The 15,135-nt window shown below is 43.0% G+C and overlaps 1 pseudogene; it reads right to left on the bottom strand.

The window, feature by feature from the left end:
* Window positions 1-13,551: 13,551 nt before the first annotated feature.
* Window positions 13,552-14,917, bottom strand: LOC148035380 (uncharacterized; annotated as a pseudogene).
* Window positions 14,918-15,135: the final 218 nt, after the last annotated feature.

Genomic DNA, 15,135 nt, shown 5'->3' with positions numbered 1-15,135 from the left:
ACCACTTTCATAGATACACAAGAATCACATCATTGTATAACAATGACATTAGTTAAAACGAGACTATAATAGCTAATGATGTCTCAAGTCATAGAGATATAATATTGATGGCCTAGAAATAGATGTGGATAACAATAATATTGAAAAAGAAAAATCTACATAGAGATACAAGAATTGGCTTAGATTTTCTACACTAATAATCAATTTGTGCAACTCTGGGAAGATATGGGATTCACACAATTTGAATTATTATCAAAATTGTACTTACAAAATAATGCAACAAGACTCTAATGGGTTTGTGTGGATTTTATTGCATCATTGTTACATTTTGAGACCACTACCAATTCATCGTCTTCTCTATCTAGCATGAAGCAAAAGGTTTGGGATTGTCTATCATCTTTAACCAATGATCTTCTAGCCTTGATTAGCTGAAGAATTTAATGAAACTAAGCCTATCTGTGGCTTTAAGAGACCAATTTTTCCAACCAAATAGAGGTTTTTGATGAGCAATACCTTCTTATCATACAAGTTGATCACCATCTCTTACTTTCCATATAATGTATGTCATTTATCAAAGTAATGTTGAGATGTAGAGAGAGAAGATATGTAGAGATGCGATGGGGAGAGAAGAGACACATCATATAAAACTTCTTCATAAAAAGAAGAAAAAAACTATTGGATAGAGGCTCTAACTGTTGAGATATCGAGCTCCACTCGTGATACGCCAGGGTGACCGTTGTGTATTTATGTCACCGACTTGTCAGTTGCAGACGCGGTTGGTACACCGCCCATGAATAATAGCTACATGATAGCTATCCTTATCTACTCTAGTTCGTGGCTCAGTTAGTATGCCACCTTAGTTAGTTGAGTTTGGTTTGAGACCCATATATAGGGTTCTTCTATTTCTTTGTACGAGAGTTCTTTTGGCTTACACAACTAAGAAGAGGAAAACTGTTTTTAGCCTCCACCCTTGTGTGTCTTCCCCCATTGTGCAAGCAAGAAAGCTTCAAGCGAGACTCCTTTCTTCTCTCCCACAATCTTGACATGGTATCGGAGCCTTGTTCGTGGTAAGGAGCTCAAGAAAGCAAGCCAAGCTCGCGGTGTTCTGGTAAGAGGAGCAGTGTTGCTTTCATTTTCTGTTTCGGGAGCAGATCTCTGCAGGTAGCACAGCCGGAAAGTGCAGGAGTGCATTGTCTCAGGTTGAGACGCCCTTCGCGGTGAAGCAAAAGGGCAGTATATGCTGCGGGAGAAGGAATTTAGCCCTCGGTGACCTTGTTTTTTTGATTTGAGGCCATTTCGGAGCCTGTTTTGGAGGCGCAAGTTTTCTGCACGCACTCAGGAAAAGGCCCAGTTTTATGCTGTGCAGCCACTGTTCTACAGGTCGGTGAATAGTTACTGTAAAAATTGCTTTGTATGCTTGTGCGCAGAGACATTGGGAGTTACAGAATCATCCCTGTTGCCTGTTGATGCAAAATCGTCACTAGGAAGTGACTGTGTGGTCAAACACCACTTTCGCCAGTTTTGCAGATTTTCCCTTGTGAGGGTGAAGCTGTGGTTTTTGCAGTGACAGAATTTTTTATAGTCTTCTGTAATGGCATCTGATTCTCTTTCACAGATTGTCACTGAAAAGCTTGACAAGAACAACTTCCAAGCATGGAAGTTTAGAATGACGAATTTCCTTATGGGAAAAGGATATTGGGAATTTGTTGCAGGAAATGAAGAAGAACCAATTCTTCCTGATGTTCCCAATCAACAGCAAATGCAGGCATTCAAAACATGGCATGAGAGAGCCAGGAAAGTTATGTATTGGCTATCTATCAGTATTTCAGACTCTATGATTGTGCATATTCAGGATGCAAGTACGCCAAAGGAGGCATGGGATACTTTGTAAAAAATGTACAGCACAAATACTCAAGCCAGGAAAATGCAGCTCAAGCAAGAGTTGCATAATGTGCAAAGAGAAAATATGAGCATCAACGACTACCACATGAAGGTGAAGAAGATTGTAGATGCACTTGCTTCCATTGGGTCGCCAGTGGAAGATGATGATTTGGTTTCCGTGACCTTGAATGGTCTGGGAAAGGATTATGCACAGTTCCGAACGTCCATTTCTGTCCGTGAAAGATTTCCTGATTTTGAGGAGTTGATTGCTCTTCTAATTTCTGAGGAGCAGAGAAATGGTGGTGCATCTTCTTCAGGAGGAACTTCAAAAGAAGCTGTCTTCTACTCAAATGTTGGAAGAGGTAGAGGCAGAGGTAGAGGAGGCCGATTTGGAGGCCGTGGCAGAAATCAGAATATGCAGCAAACTCAAGAAAACCAGTCCTATGGAGGAGGACGTGGTAACTCTAGAGGCAGGGGGAGCCAAAGAGGTCGTGGTGGATGGCAAAGAGGTCAAAATGCAAACAGTAATGTTGAATGCTACTACTGTGGTAAAATGGGTCATATGGCTAAAGACTGCTATAAAAAGCAGAATGACATCATGAATGGAAAACTGCAACAAGGGAATTATGCATCCTCTAGCAGACTGGGTGATGACAGAAATGAGCATTTGTTTATGGTGCAGCACATGAACAATTCTGTGACAAGTGCAGAAGAAAGCAATGATGTATGGTATGTTGACTCAGGTGCATCAAACCACATGACAGGTCATGCAGAATGGATGGAGGATGCAAGGAAAATGGAAAAACCAGGATTTGTGGAGACTGGTGATGATACTGCACATCCTATTGTGCAGATTGGAAAAATTCCCTTGTCTATGCAGGATGGGAAAAAGAAATACCTGTCCGATGTATTTCATGTCCCGAATATCACCAAGAATCTGGTTTCTGTTGGTCAAATGGTTGAACAGGGCTTGCAGGTCAGATTTACTCCTCATGGATGCTTTGTTGAGGATATGAAAAATAAAGGTCGCTTGATAGCAAAAGGAAAGAAGAAGGGAAGAATGTTTACATTGGATGCAGACATGTTTGAATTGAGTGCAGCAATGTTTGCACATGGGACCGGTGTAGTTGCAGATATTGATATCTGGCATAAACGCATTGGTCATGTTAATGTACAGCGACTTAAATCAATGCAGGCCCAAAATATTGTTGCAGGTTTGCCGAAATTCAAGGTTGCAGAAATGCATAAGGTATGTGAAGCCTGTCAGTTTGGAAAACAGGCAAGGAAACCATTTCCTAGACATGTTCAAGAGAGTAAGAAGCCATTGGAATTAATCCACTCTTATGTGTGGACAACTAGAGCTGCATCTCTTGGAGGCTGTCATTATTTTGTCAGTTTTATTGATGACTATAGCAGAAAAGTTTGGGTGTATTTTATGAAAAAGAAAAGTGAAGTTTTTGGGCATTTCAAAACTCTTAAAGCTATGGTTGAAAAAGAAACAGGCTTGCAGATAAAATGCCTAAGGTCAGATGGAGGGGGAGAGTACCTCTCAAATGAGTTTGCAAGGTTCCTGCAGGAGCATGGCATAAAGCAGCAATATTCATGCAGTCATACCCCACAGCAAAATGGAGTTGCAGAAAGGAAAAATAGGCATATTGGAGAGGTGTCTCGTGCCATGCTCAATGGAAAAGACCTGCCAGATTTTTATTGGGCTGAAGCAGTTGCTACAGCAGTCTATATAATGAACAGGACTCCCACTGCAGCAATACATGGAATGACTCCAGAGGAGAGGTATACTGGTAGGAAACCAGATATTTCTCATTTGAAAATTTTTTGTTGCATTGCCTATGTACATGTGCCAGATGAGTTGAGATCCAAGTTGGATCCAAAAGCTGAGAAGTGCATCTTTATTGGTTACTCTCTGCAGCAAAAAGGGTATAGATGCTATAACCCTTCTACTCGTAAGTTTACAATGAGCAGAGATGTTTTTTTTGATGAGATGAGTAGCTGGTATAAACCAGTAAATGTGATTGATGATGTAGATGCACAAAATGGTAATGCTGCACAGAATTCACAGCAGCAGTCACAAAATATTAGTGGACCTGGAGCGTCCTCTAGCAGTGGTTCACATTCTTCGCCATGGACAGGCAGATTGAGATCAGGAGAATCTTCTCAAAGCAATGCAGATAGTGGTATGCAGGTATCACGAAAAGGAAAAGAGAAGGTTGATCAGCCCATGTTTGATGTGAATGCAGGTCACTCTTATGTGGATGGTGAATCCAGTGGCTTAGAACAGAACATTGATGATGAGTTGGGTATTCCTTCTATTGTTACACCTGGAGTAAGGAAGACCAGGGATGTTTTGAGAGCACCTGGGAGTGAACCTACTTTGCGCAGGTCTACGAGAGCTAGGTATCCTGTGGATAGGCTGAAATATGATGGATTTACAGCCATTCACTATGCATATATGGTCAAGGTGATACAGGAACCAGAACCCACTTTTTTTGAGCAAGCCATGGGAAAAGAAAAATGGGAGAAAGCCATGGATGAAGAAATGGATGCCTTGGAAGCAAATGCTACATGGGAATTGGTACCTTTGCCTAAAGGTAAGAATGCAATTGGCTGTAAGTGGGTTTATAAGGTGAAGCACAATGCTGATGGTTCTGTGAACAGATACAAGGCAAGATTAGTAGTCAAGGGGTATGCACAAACATATGGCATTGACTATGAAGAAACATTCAGTCCGGTTGCAAGGATGGCAATCGTAAGAGCAGTCATTGCTATGGCTGCATCAAAGGGATGGTCTTTACATCAGATGGATATAAAGAATGCCTTCTTGCATGGTGATTTGCAAGAAGAGGTCTATATGGAGCAGTCACCAGGTTATGTGCATGATGTTCATCCTGAGTTTGTTTGCAGGTTGAAGAAAGCTTTGTATGGCTTGAAGCAAGCACCTAGAGCATGGTCTGACAAGATAGGGCAGTATCTTGTCACTATTGGCTTTCAGATTTCCAAGGCAGATTTCTCACTTTATGTGAGAAAGACAGAGAAAGGTATTATGCTGCTTGTCATTTATGTTGATGATTTGATTATGACAGGTGACAGTGATGAAGATATCCTTCATGTGAAAATGCTATTGAAGCAAAAGTTTGAGATGAAGGATTTGGGAGAGCTACGTTATTTCTTGGGCATTGAGGTGATTAGATCACCAAGTGGGATACAGCTCTTGCAGAGGCAGTATGGATTGGACATGCTGACCAAATATGGGATGACAGGCTGTAAGCCTATTTCAGTTCCTTTGGAGCAGAATGTGAAGCTAAGCGCAGATGCAGGTGAGCTTCTGGAACACCCTACTATGTACAGACGTATAGTAGGAAGCTTGATTTATATGACTATTACCAGGCCAGATTTGAGCTATGCTGTTGGATTGGTAAGTCAGTTTATGCAGGCTCCAAGGAAACCGCATTTGGATGCAGCTAGACGCATACTCAGGTATGTGAAGTCCACATTGCAGTATGGACTATTTTATGAGACTGGGGTTCAGATACAATTGCATGGATACACTGATGCTGATTGGGCTGGTAGTATTTCTGATAGACGATCTACCAGTGGATATGTGTTCTCTTTTGGGAGTGCTGCAGTCACTTGGAGCAGCAAGAAACAGCCTACAGTTGCCTTGTCGAGCACAGAGGCTGAGTACAGGGGTGCAGCAATGGCTGCATGTGAGGTAGCTTGGTTGCATAAGCTACTTTATGATATGCATCAGCCTACAGATGGGCCAGTTGTCATTTATTGTGACAACATGAGTAGTATACACTTGGCAAATAACCCAGTCTATCATGCTAGAACAAAGCACATTGAGGTGCATTATCACTATGTGCGAGAGCGGGTTTTACTAGGTCTTATTGAACTAGTTTATGTCAGCACAGAGGATCAGGTAGCTGACATATTCACGAAGGCATTGGGCGCAGAGAAGCTGCGCAAGTTCAGAGACCTGCTTGGTGTGCAGGAATTGGAATTGAGCTCGAGGGGGAGTGTTGAGATATCGAGCTCCACTCGTGATACGCCAGGGTGACCGTTGTGTATTTATGTCACCGACTTGTCAGTTGCAGACGCGGTTGGTACACCGCCCATGAATAATAGCTACATGATAGCTATCCTTATCTACTCTAGTTTGTGGCTCAGTTAGGATGCCACCTTAGTTAGTTGAGTTTGGTTTGAGACCCATATATAGGGTTCTTCTATTTCTTTGTACGAGAGTTCTTTTGGCTTACACAACTAAGAAGAGGAAAACTGTTTTCAGCCTCCACCCTTGTGTGTCTTCCCCCATTGTGCAAGCAATAAAGCTTCAAGCGAGACTCCTTCCTTCTCTCCCACAATCTTGACACTAACTAAAAGTTCAATTGAGCTCTGAATATCCTTCCACAAAAAAAGAATGGCATCTCCTGTTACCAGGCCTTGCACAGAAGGAATAGAAATGTCCAGCATACCATTCCTATGAGCTTTAAAAAGGTTTGACATTTGAAGAAAGGCATGTAGTGTGCTGCAAGATTGAGCAAAAATTGTAACTGGAAATGAAGGAGTAGGAACTGCCACTCATGCAACAGCTCATTTTAGGCACTTTCTCTGAATGACTAGAGGTGAGGGAGAATCATCATCATCAATGATTACATCATCATCTTCATGAGGAGGACGAAGAATCTCTAGAAGATGAACTAGAGGTAAAGGTACTTCCTTTGCCAGAGGCAACATGCTTCAAGGATACATAAATGTATGATCCAAATCTAACATTAGTCATATTTCCTCTACTAGCTCTAATGAAATGTTGATCCATCTTTGCTAGGAGATAGGTACTCCAATCAATGGTAATACCTTTCAGACCATAAAAGAAGTTGTGGACAAATCCTTGGAGAGGTAATGAGACATGGTTTTGGCTGCCATAATCCTATCTGGAAGAAATTCGCACAACTGCTTCCGTAGCAAGTTGGAAATCATAGAGACGTTGACCCCTGACATGGTAATAACCTTCTTTGGATCCAAAACATCCAGAGGCTACTTCTATAATAGCTTCAAAATAACCTTGTTGAAGAACAATTGAGAGCGGGTACTAGGGAAGGACTCCCCATAATATGGTAAAGAAAGAGCCTTCCCTAAACTCTTAGGTGTCATAAGAATGGACTAGACCTCTTACTGTAAGAGGTTAAAAATTGATCATAAATGTCAGGATCATGTGGAGCTAGCCGTAAGGAAATACTCACAAACTTAGATAATCATGCTTTAGCAACAAGATCCGAATCTAGCAACAAGGAATAATCATGCAATACCAAAGACACATAATGGATCGGGGGAGGGGTTTGAGGCACCATTAATATGGTTTACACACATAGACAGTCACAATGAATGCCTACAAAACAATAGGATAGGAACATATATGATATCAATCATAATAAACCCATATGACTCGACCGATCGACTAACCACCCTTAGTAGTCCACATCCTAGGAAGAATCTGGCATGACCTCCACATACATGCAATCGAAAGCTTCATGCGATGCAGATAATCACACACCATGAAACCCCATATCAGGCAGAAAAGAAAAAGAAAAATACATACCATACTAACATAATCACATAAGAACTGATCATACTAACATGACACTCGAACTCTTTAACCATCATCATGACAAGAGGGACTAGATAAGACTCCAGTGTTCCCATCCCCACAAAGCACACTCATACTAATTTAGAAAAGTGGCAAGTCATCAAAATTATTTTAAACAGATTATGAAGGAACAAAGCATGATAACGAGTAGCAACTTAAGAATATAGTCTGAGATATCCATTCCAGTGGGAGAAAAGCGTGACTTGAAAATGCATTATACCCTTGAAAAAGTCAAAGATCTAGGTCTTCTATAAAGCTTCCACAAAAATCTAGTGTGAGGATCATAACAGGGAACAATATGCCCTTGGAAGGTCTTTTAGATGCAACCTGCAACTTGGTCATTTCTCCTCTAATCAGCTAGCCATCAAACTATCAACTTTAACATCAACACAAAGATTAGCATAATGAAAGAGAAATTGTAGCCTACCTTGGTGTAAAGTTTCATTGCATATGTTAATTCATCAAGCATGATCCATGACAACACTAGCTGTGCATGCATGATATTTCCACATACATGCATTTTAACTAATACTTACCTTGTGATGCAATCCCAACTAGAGAGTTTGATGGTAAGCCCTTAATAGTAGATAAATGTCTATTCTTCCATCCAAACCCACATGAAGCTCATGAGGCTCTTTATTGCTAAATCAACATGTTACAAAAAAAGAACTTGATTATTAGTACTTAAAAAAGGACCAATATCACCATCTAAAGCACGATATGACATATATAAGAGGATTAATCACTAGCAACATGAGACACCTACTGGTAGCTAAACTTTTAATATTGTAGACAACAAGCAAGTATTGAATTATGTATTTCTTCCAATGAGATCATAGAAATAAAATAACAGTTTGATTATCAATACTAGACTGAGAGGACCAATATCACCATCTAAAGCATGATATACATTAATTTCTTTTGTGCGTCTACAAGCACGTCTACATGGAAAATTAGATGGGCACATAGACACATGCATAGACGCGCTTTTACTTGTGCTAGTAGACACGAACGCAAAACCAAAAATCTCCTTTTTTCTATAAAGATATATTTTTTATAAATTAATTTGAATTATATAGTACGTGCACTCTGCATTTTAGATGCGAGTATAGACGCGGGTTTTCTGCAATTTAGACGTGCAAATAAACGTGAAGCACAAAATTGAAAAAAGAAAACCAAAGAGCACTCCCTGGTTTTTTTTTCCCTCCCATACATCAAATAGTGCATTTGGGAATAACACAATGGATCTGAAGGCACGAGAATTGAAAACAAAAATCCATGTATTCATTATATATAAAATGCATTTACATGGGGAGTTTAAGTGCTTGCGACCTAAAGCGTGGCCACAAGCAGTAGGCTCAAAGATGGATAATAGATATACAAGGAAATAAGGCCATAAAGGAGGTATTGTGCTCCTCTAGGAATCTGAAGAAGAAACATCTTTGCTAGCACTACCATTGCTACTAGCCTCGCTATCCCCCTCCTCCCTATGCTCCACATTGGGGTTCGCCTACACACACAAAAGATCAAGGTTCCTTACGTACAATTGCAAAGAAAAAGTTATAATTAGCTATACTTTTAATAGGAAAGTAAGAAAAACATACCTCCTTTGGCTGTCAAATCCTCATAGCCCGATTGTATTGCTCCTCAGTGATGAGACTCTCCTCATACAAGTGAAGCCATGTGGCTGCGCGGTTATGGCCTCGATGGTAACATACCTCTCTAGGAGTAGGTATCCTACGAACGATAGTAGTCTGTAAAACAATTATGATATATACAAACAATTATGAGATACAATGTATTAGAACAAATTATATAAAGAATTGAAAAAAATATAAATTTCAAAAAACTAGAAATCAAAATATACTTACAAACTCTACCTCCCACAACTCTCTGCCGTCCGATCCGTAATGAGACGAGATCCCATTGTTTTCATTTGGATGTGTCGCGTCTCTGCATGCAGGCGACTCTCCACTTTCTCTACTACTTTCTTCCACTCTATGCATTGGCACATAGGTGGTTGGCTATAGGCTCCACGCCCCTCCTCTTGTCTCCGCAGTGACTCCCTAGTGCATGTCATGAGGTGGGATATTTTGTTGTGAAGCAAATCCCTCACTTTTGTCCGTCCCTAATTATACGAGAATCGCTGACCCTCAGGATTTGGGTACCTCCTATGGACTGCCCTCAACACCTCCTACCACAAGCCACTTTTCTGATTCTTGAAGTAAACGAAACAATCTTTATACATCACATACACAACGCTCCTCATGTACGCCAATACATCCCTTCCTTCATCATCGTGGAAGAAGCCACCAGTATCTGTAACTCTATAGTACTGGCGTACATGCTCCTCTATGTGATCTTCTGGTGAGGGTAATTACTCGCCACCTCTTAGGCAACCCCCACACAAGCCTCGTCCTCCCCCTTGACTCTCTCTCCTCCCTCTCTGTCGACTACCCTCTGCCTCACTGGATGCACGTGCTTCCGCAAATGCTTGTGCATCTCGGCTAATGCTTGTGCTTCAGTCGATGCATGTACAGGCGTTGCACGTGGAGTACCTACAATTGGAGTTTGGACATTTGGTGTTTGGGAAGCAATGCCAGGAAAAGACGTTAGAGGCATTCCATACATGACGCCTCTGCTGAACAAGCCCAATGTATCATTCATGCGGTCCAAATCTGGGTCATTGCTAGATGAACCAAGATGCAACATCTGCAAACAAAACACAAGAATAAGACAAATTTGTTAAACTGTAATATTGTGTAAATTGTACTATTGTGTAACATATTCGTACAATTCCATAAATAAAAATTTATTTTTTTAATCAGAGCTGGCGCGTGTATATTCGCGTCTGAGATGTAGAATAGACACACTCTTAGACACTTCCCTGAGGTCAAACCTTCTGGTCGGAGCGCGTGTATATTCACATCTGAGATACAGAATAGAGGCGCTCTCAGATGCTTCCCAGAAGTCAAAGCTTCTAGTTGGAGCGCGTGTATATTTGGGTCTGAGATGCAGAATAGATACGCTCTCAGACGCATCTCTAAAGTCAAAGCTTCTGGGCAAAGTGTGTGTATTCTCGCGTCTAAGATGCAGAATACACATGCTTGGAGACGCGACTGTAGATGCGATGACAGCAAACATAATTGTGTATCTGTGTCTACATCTGAACTAGAATCTATACGCGCTATCAAACGCGCTAAGTCGAATGCTCTCAATCTGACAACCGCCATCCATGATTTATTGGTGATATAAGAACTTCAATCATAGATCCTAATACAGAAAGAGAGAGAATGAAAGAAAGAAAGAAAGTTATATTAACGTCTTCTAAAGACCAAAACTGGCCTATGAGACAAACTGTGATACAACTGATGAGGTCCAGCTATCCAAAATAAAAGTGCTGAATGAAAAGCTAAAAACTGGAAACTGAAAATACGGTGCTGTGAGTGTGATAAGTGTCGTGTATGTGTATGTGCGTATGTAGCTCTGGTACTCCATATAATGGCTACAAAAGGAGAACAAATGTCGGCTGTGATAGGGGAATAACTGTCGGTTGTGATAAAGTGGTGCGATGTGTAAATGTAACAGATGCAGGGAGATATACTATCCTGGGATGTAGTAGCAGTCGTCGAAGTCCCTAATAGCAGGTGATCCCTCGTGGATGCAAGATGTGGCACATCGGCAGTGGAGAAAGAGCAAACTGGAGATCTGAGATCCAATGTGTCGAGTGTCGTCGGATCTCAGTCTGCTGTCGATGTGGATCAAGAATCCTTCGAATCTCCTATTGGTGTGGCTGTGGCGTCCGAAACCCACGGATCCTCGTACAGTGTCGGGTACGCTGGTCCTCAGCCTATTGTAGTGTGAGCCCGGAGGTCTGGTTGGAGGCTGGTACAGTAGCTTCACTCTGTCTGTCTGAAAGAACTGTGTAATAGTCGTCTGGGTGGGCCCCTCTTTGACTGGGACGTGCTGTGTGCTCTGCTCTCTGATGTGCCATGCCTCTCCCAGAAAACGGCCAAATGATCTCTGATCCATATCAGTCATACATCCCTGAAGTGAGCTTCTCAATGTGTATCTAGATCTCAACTCTGAGTATGCAGGGCATCTGAGAACAAAATGCTCCTCACTCTCCACCTCTGATCTGCAAAGGGGGCATATCCTCTCCTCCTGTGGGATGCCACTGGCTCTGCCACTCTCAATCATAAGCTGATGTGATGATACCCTGAGCTATCCAATAAGAACTCTCAATCGATGTGGCATAAAGATCTGCATATATCTCGGAATCTCTATGAATCCCTGCTCTGATATGCTCAAGAACTATGTATAATAATATGCCATCTTCGATGGCAGTGGCTGTGTAGGGCTGACCCATGTCCTCTGTATATAAATATGCCATATCTCCTGTCTGATGACTTTGTTCCTCTCAGAGAGAGAGAGGGTGTAAGTGGGGGCCTGAGTATCATATAGAAGAGATGGGAGTCTATCAATGTCCAGCCCATGTCTGTCAAACCAAGCTCTAGTCTGTGCATACCATGATGTGGTATCCCTCGCTCGAGCCATCTCCTGAGATGCCATATATGCTCTGTATGCAATGCGATCTTTGTCCATATCCAGAAATCTGTGTAGGAAGCACACTGTCTGAAATAATGCCTCGACTAGCATGGGCGGTGTGGCAAGCTCTGCTCGCACAATGTCATGTAGGACTGAGGCCTTGCTGCGAATCAATCTAGATATCATGATCACCTGAGGTCTCTCCATCGATGTTCATACAGAATCGGCAAGGCCTGGCCCCCATATAGCTGCTCCATACATCAGTGCTGGAGTGACTAGAGTTTCAAAGAGCCACCCCTTGGTGCGGGGCTCTTGGAAATGTGCCTGATGACACTGTCCCTCCATAAGAGCCAATGCTGAGTATCCTCTAGTGAGGCGGTCACGAGCTGCCTGGGTCATCGAGAAAGTCCCTGAAGCTGCTGTAAAGGTGACTCCCAAATATACATATGATCCAGTGACCTCAATACTCCCTCCTGTTGCCATGAAAATACTCTGTCTGTGTATCTGAGCGGATGTATGGAATATAATAACCTTGGTTTTACCAAGGTTCACTGTCATGCCTCTCTGTATGCAAAAATCATCCAATGCTAATAAATGCTATTGTAATCCCTGAGCTGAGTCTGAGACCAACACAATGTCATCTGCATATAGTAAGATATGAATTGTGGCTCCACTGAGATCTATACCTCCACCCGCTCGCTGTTGAATAAACTCTGTTATCTCATCAATGTATAGCCCAAATAGAGTCGGTGAGAGTGGGCATCCTTGTTTCACACCAATAGTGCTCACAAGGGGATCTGATATACCTCCCGGACATCTGACTTTGCCAGTAACCCGCTCATATAGTGCATAAATACCCCACATCATGTCATCATCCACCCCCGGATCAAGTAGACGTCTGAAAAGCCTCTCTCTCGGAACTATTTCAAAGGCTTTGCGGAAATCCACAAAGCAACAGTACAATCTCTATTTCTTCACTCGTGTCTGGTCGATCTGACAACAGAGAGTGAATATGTGGTCTATGGTAGAAAATGCCCGTCTGAACCCTGCCTGTCCGGGTGTGCGCATGTACTCTCTCTCTGCCAGTGTGCTGAGCTCCTCCTCCATCACCGTGCCATAAAGTTTGGCCAAAACTGACCCAATCATGATGGTCCTATATGTGTTAGGATCCATAGGATCCCCTAACTTGTGGATAGGTACAATGGTGTGCTCTGTCCCCACCACGAGTCAGGGAACCCCTCAGACAATGCACGGTTGAAGAGGTGAACAATGAGTGGAGCCAATGTGTCTCTGCCATATATAATATGCTCTGCTTGAAGATCAAACTGGTCTCAAGCGCGGCCATGCTGTAACTGTGAGATAGCATGTTTCACCGTACTAGTGGTGAAAAATGATGAAATACCCAGTCTCGTTGTACATGGCGTGGGTATCAGCGGCTGTGCGGGTACATGATATAAACTCTATGCGTATCCATGCCATACTGCAGGGTCATGTATCGGTGTGGGTGAGCGTGGTTCTCTGATCTGCCTCCATGCCTCTGCACAATCTTTGCTCATAAGAAGGTGGTATATATCCCAATATCTCTCTTCCTCCCATTCCCGCTTTTTACGACGGGTCAAGTGGTGCATCCGTCTCTGCGCCTATCTGTGTGTGATCTCTCCTCTGGCCTCCAAATCACGTAGCTGTCGACGTAGATCTCTGCACTCATCATCATACCACGTGTTCTGTGGCATGGTACCGGTCCGAGGGGGGTGCGCATATGTGCGATGTGGAAAAATGAGTGTAGCAGAATCATGCAGAATGCGTGTGATATCAATGGTCAGTGTATCAAGGGGTGTGTATGGATCAAGTGACGTGATGTGCTCCTCCAGATGCTGTGAGTAAACATATGAGAGCTCATGAGTGAAGTGTATGGTAGTATGCATGTGGGGTACGATATCTGTAGGTGGTGATGGTAATGAGGTGAGGAGTGAGAAACTGAGAAAGGTGTGATCGGCACCGAGTGGAAGTCTCCTAAGGCCGAAGGACTCGATAGTATGTATCCCATCGATCGGTCTGAGCAGATAATCTACAGTACTCTCGCTCCCCCCATGTGGGAAGCATGTAAGACCTCCTGAATATGGCCATCCTGCCATCCCGTTATAAGTAACGAGATGATGTCTACTACCAAGCTCAAGTAAATGCCCTCCATACCCTGTGGCGTCTGGCCCAGTATCTGCTGACTCCCTACTGATCCCCGACTCCTCAGGGTCTAATGCTCTCATGATCTCTGGCTGCTCCATATCAAAACTCTCACACTGTCGGCTCTGTGTGCGCCCGTTGAAGTCCCCCATAAGGAAGACCTCATCCAAACTAGAATACATAATAATGTCCTCTAAGAGCTCTGAATAAGGGCAGGGGGAATCTCTGGCTTGAATATCACCCTGCTTAGTAGCATATCTGGACCCTCATGGTGAAAAGTAGCATACTACCATATAGATCCATCTCTCATCTGATATCTGCACTCTGATCCATATGTAACTGGCCTCCTCATCTCGTCTCACTAACTGGATATGTCTCTGTATCCCCTGACGGAATAGAACTGCCTGCCACCCCTCCTAAGCCCCTAGATGTGCTCTGCCTAGTAGTAGCCCGGTATGCAGATACCCACTCAAATCCTATAACGTGTGGAAGCCTTCTCTCTGGGCTCTCATGTGTCTCTGTGAGACATATAACATCATGGTCGGGTAAAATCTCCTCAAGTCTGTCCTGTTGTGACCATAGGGAGCCGTTGCAGTTCCAAACTCCCACACATATCGGGGTCTCCTGTACAGTCCTCTGCCCCATCTCATAGGCCACACCCCCCTATTTGGTGGGGCGTCCATCTATAAAAATCCGGCCATCTCGATAGAAGGCCTTACGGCCTTCTCTACGTGCTTGGAGTATCTATGGCATGCATGCTCATCTGTGTGCAATCTGCATCTGAGTCAGGTCCTCATCCATGAAGATGGGAGCCCCAATCATCCCTCGGAGCGAAATCCACTTCCGAAAGAAAGCGGCTCTGT

Source organism: Lygodium microphyllum, chromosome 6 (genome assembly GCF_053477565.2).
Source record: "Lygodium microphyllum isolate KBCC chromosome 6, Lygodium_microphyllum_v1.1.10, whole genome shotgun sequence".
Lineage (NCBI taxonomy): Eukaryota > Viridiplantae > Streptophyta > Polypodiopsida > Schizaeales > Lygodiaceae > Lygodium > Lygodium microphyllum.
The sequence above is the reverse complement of the archived record's forward strand: the minus strand, read 5'-3'. Positions and strand labels throughout refer to the sequence as shown.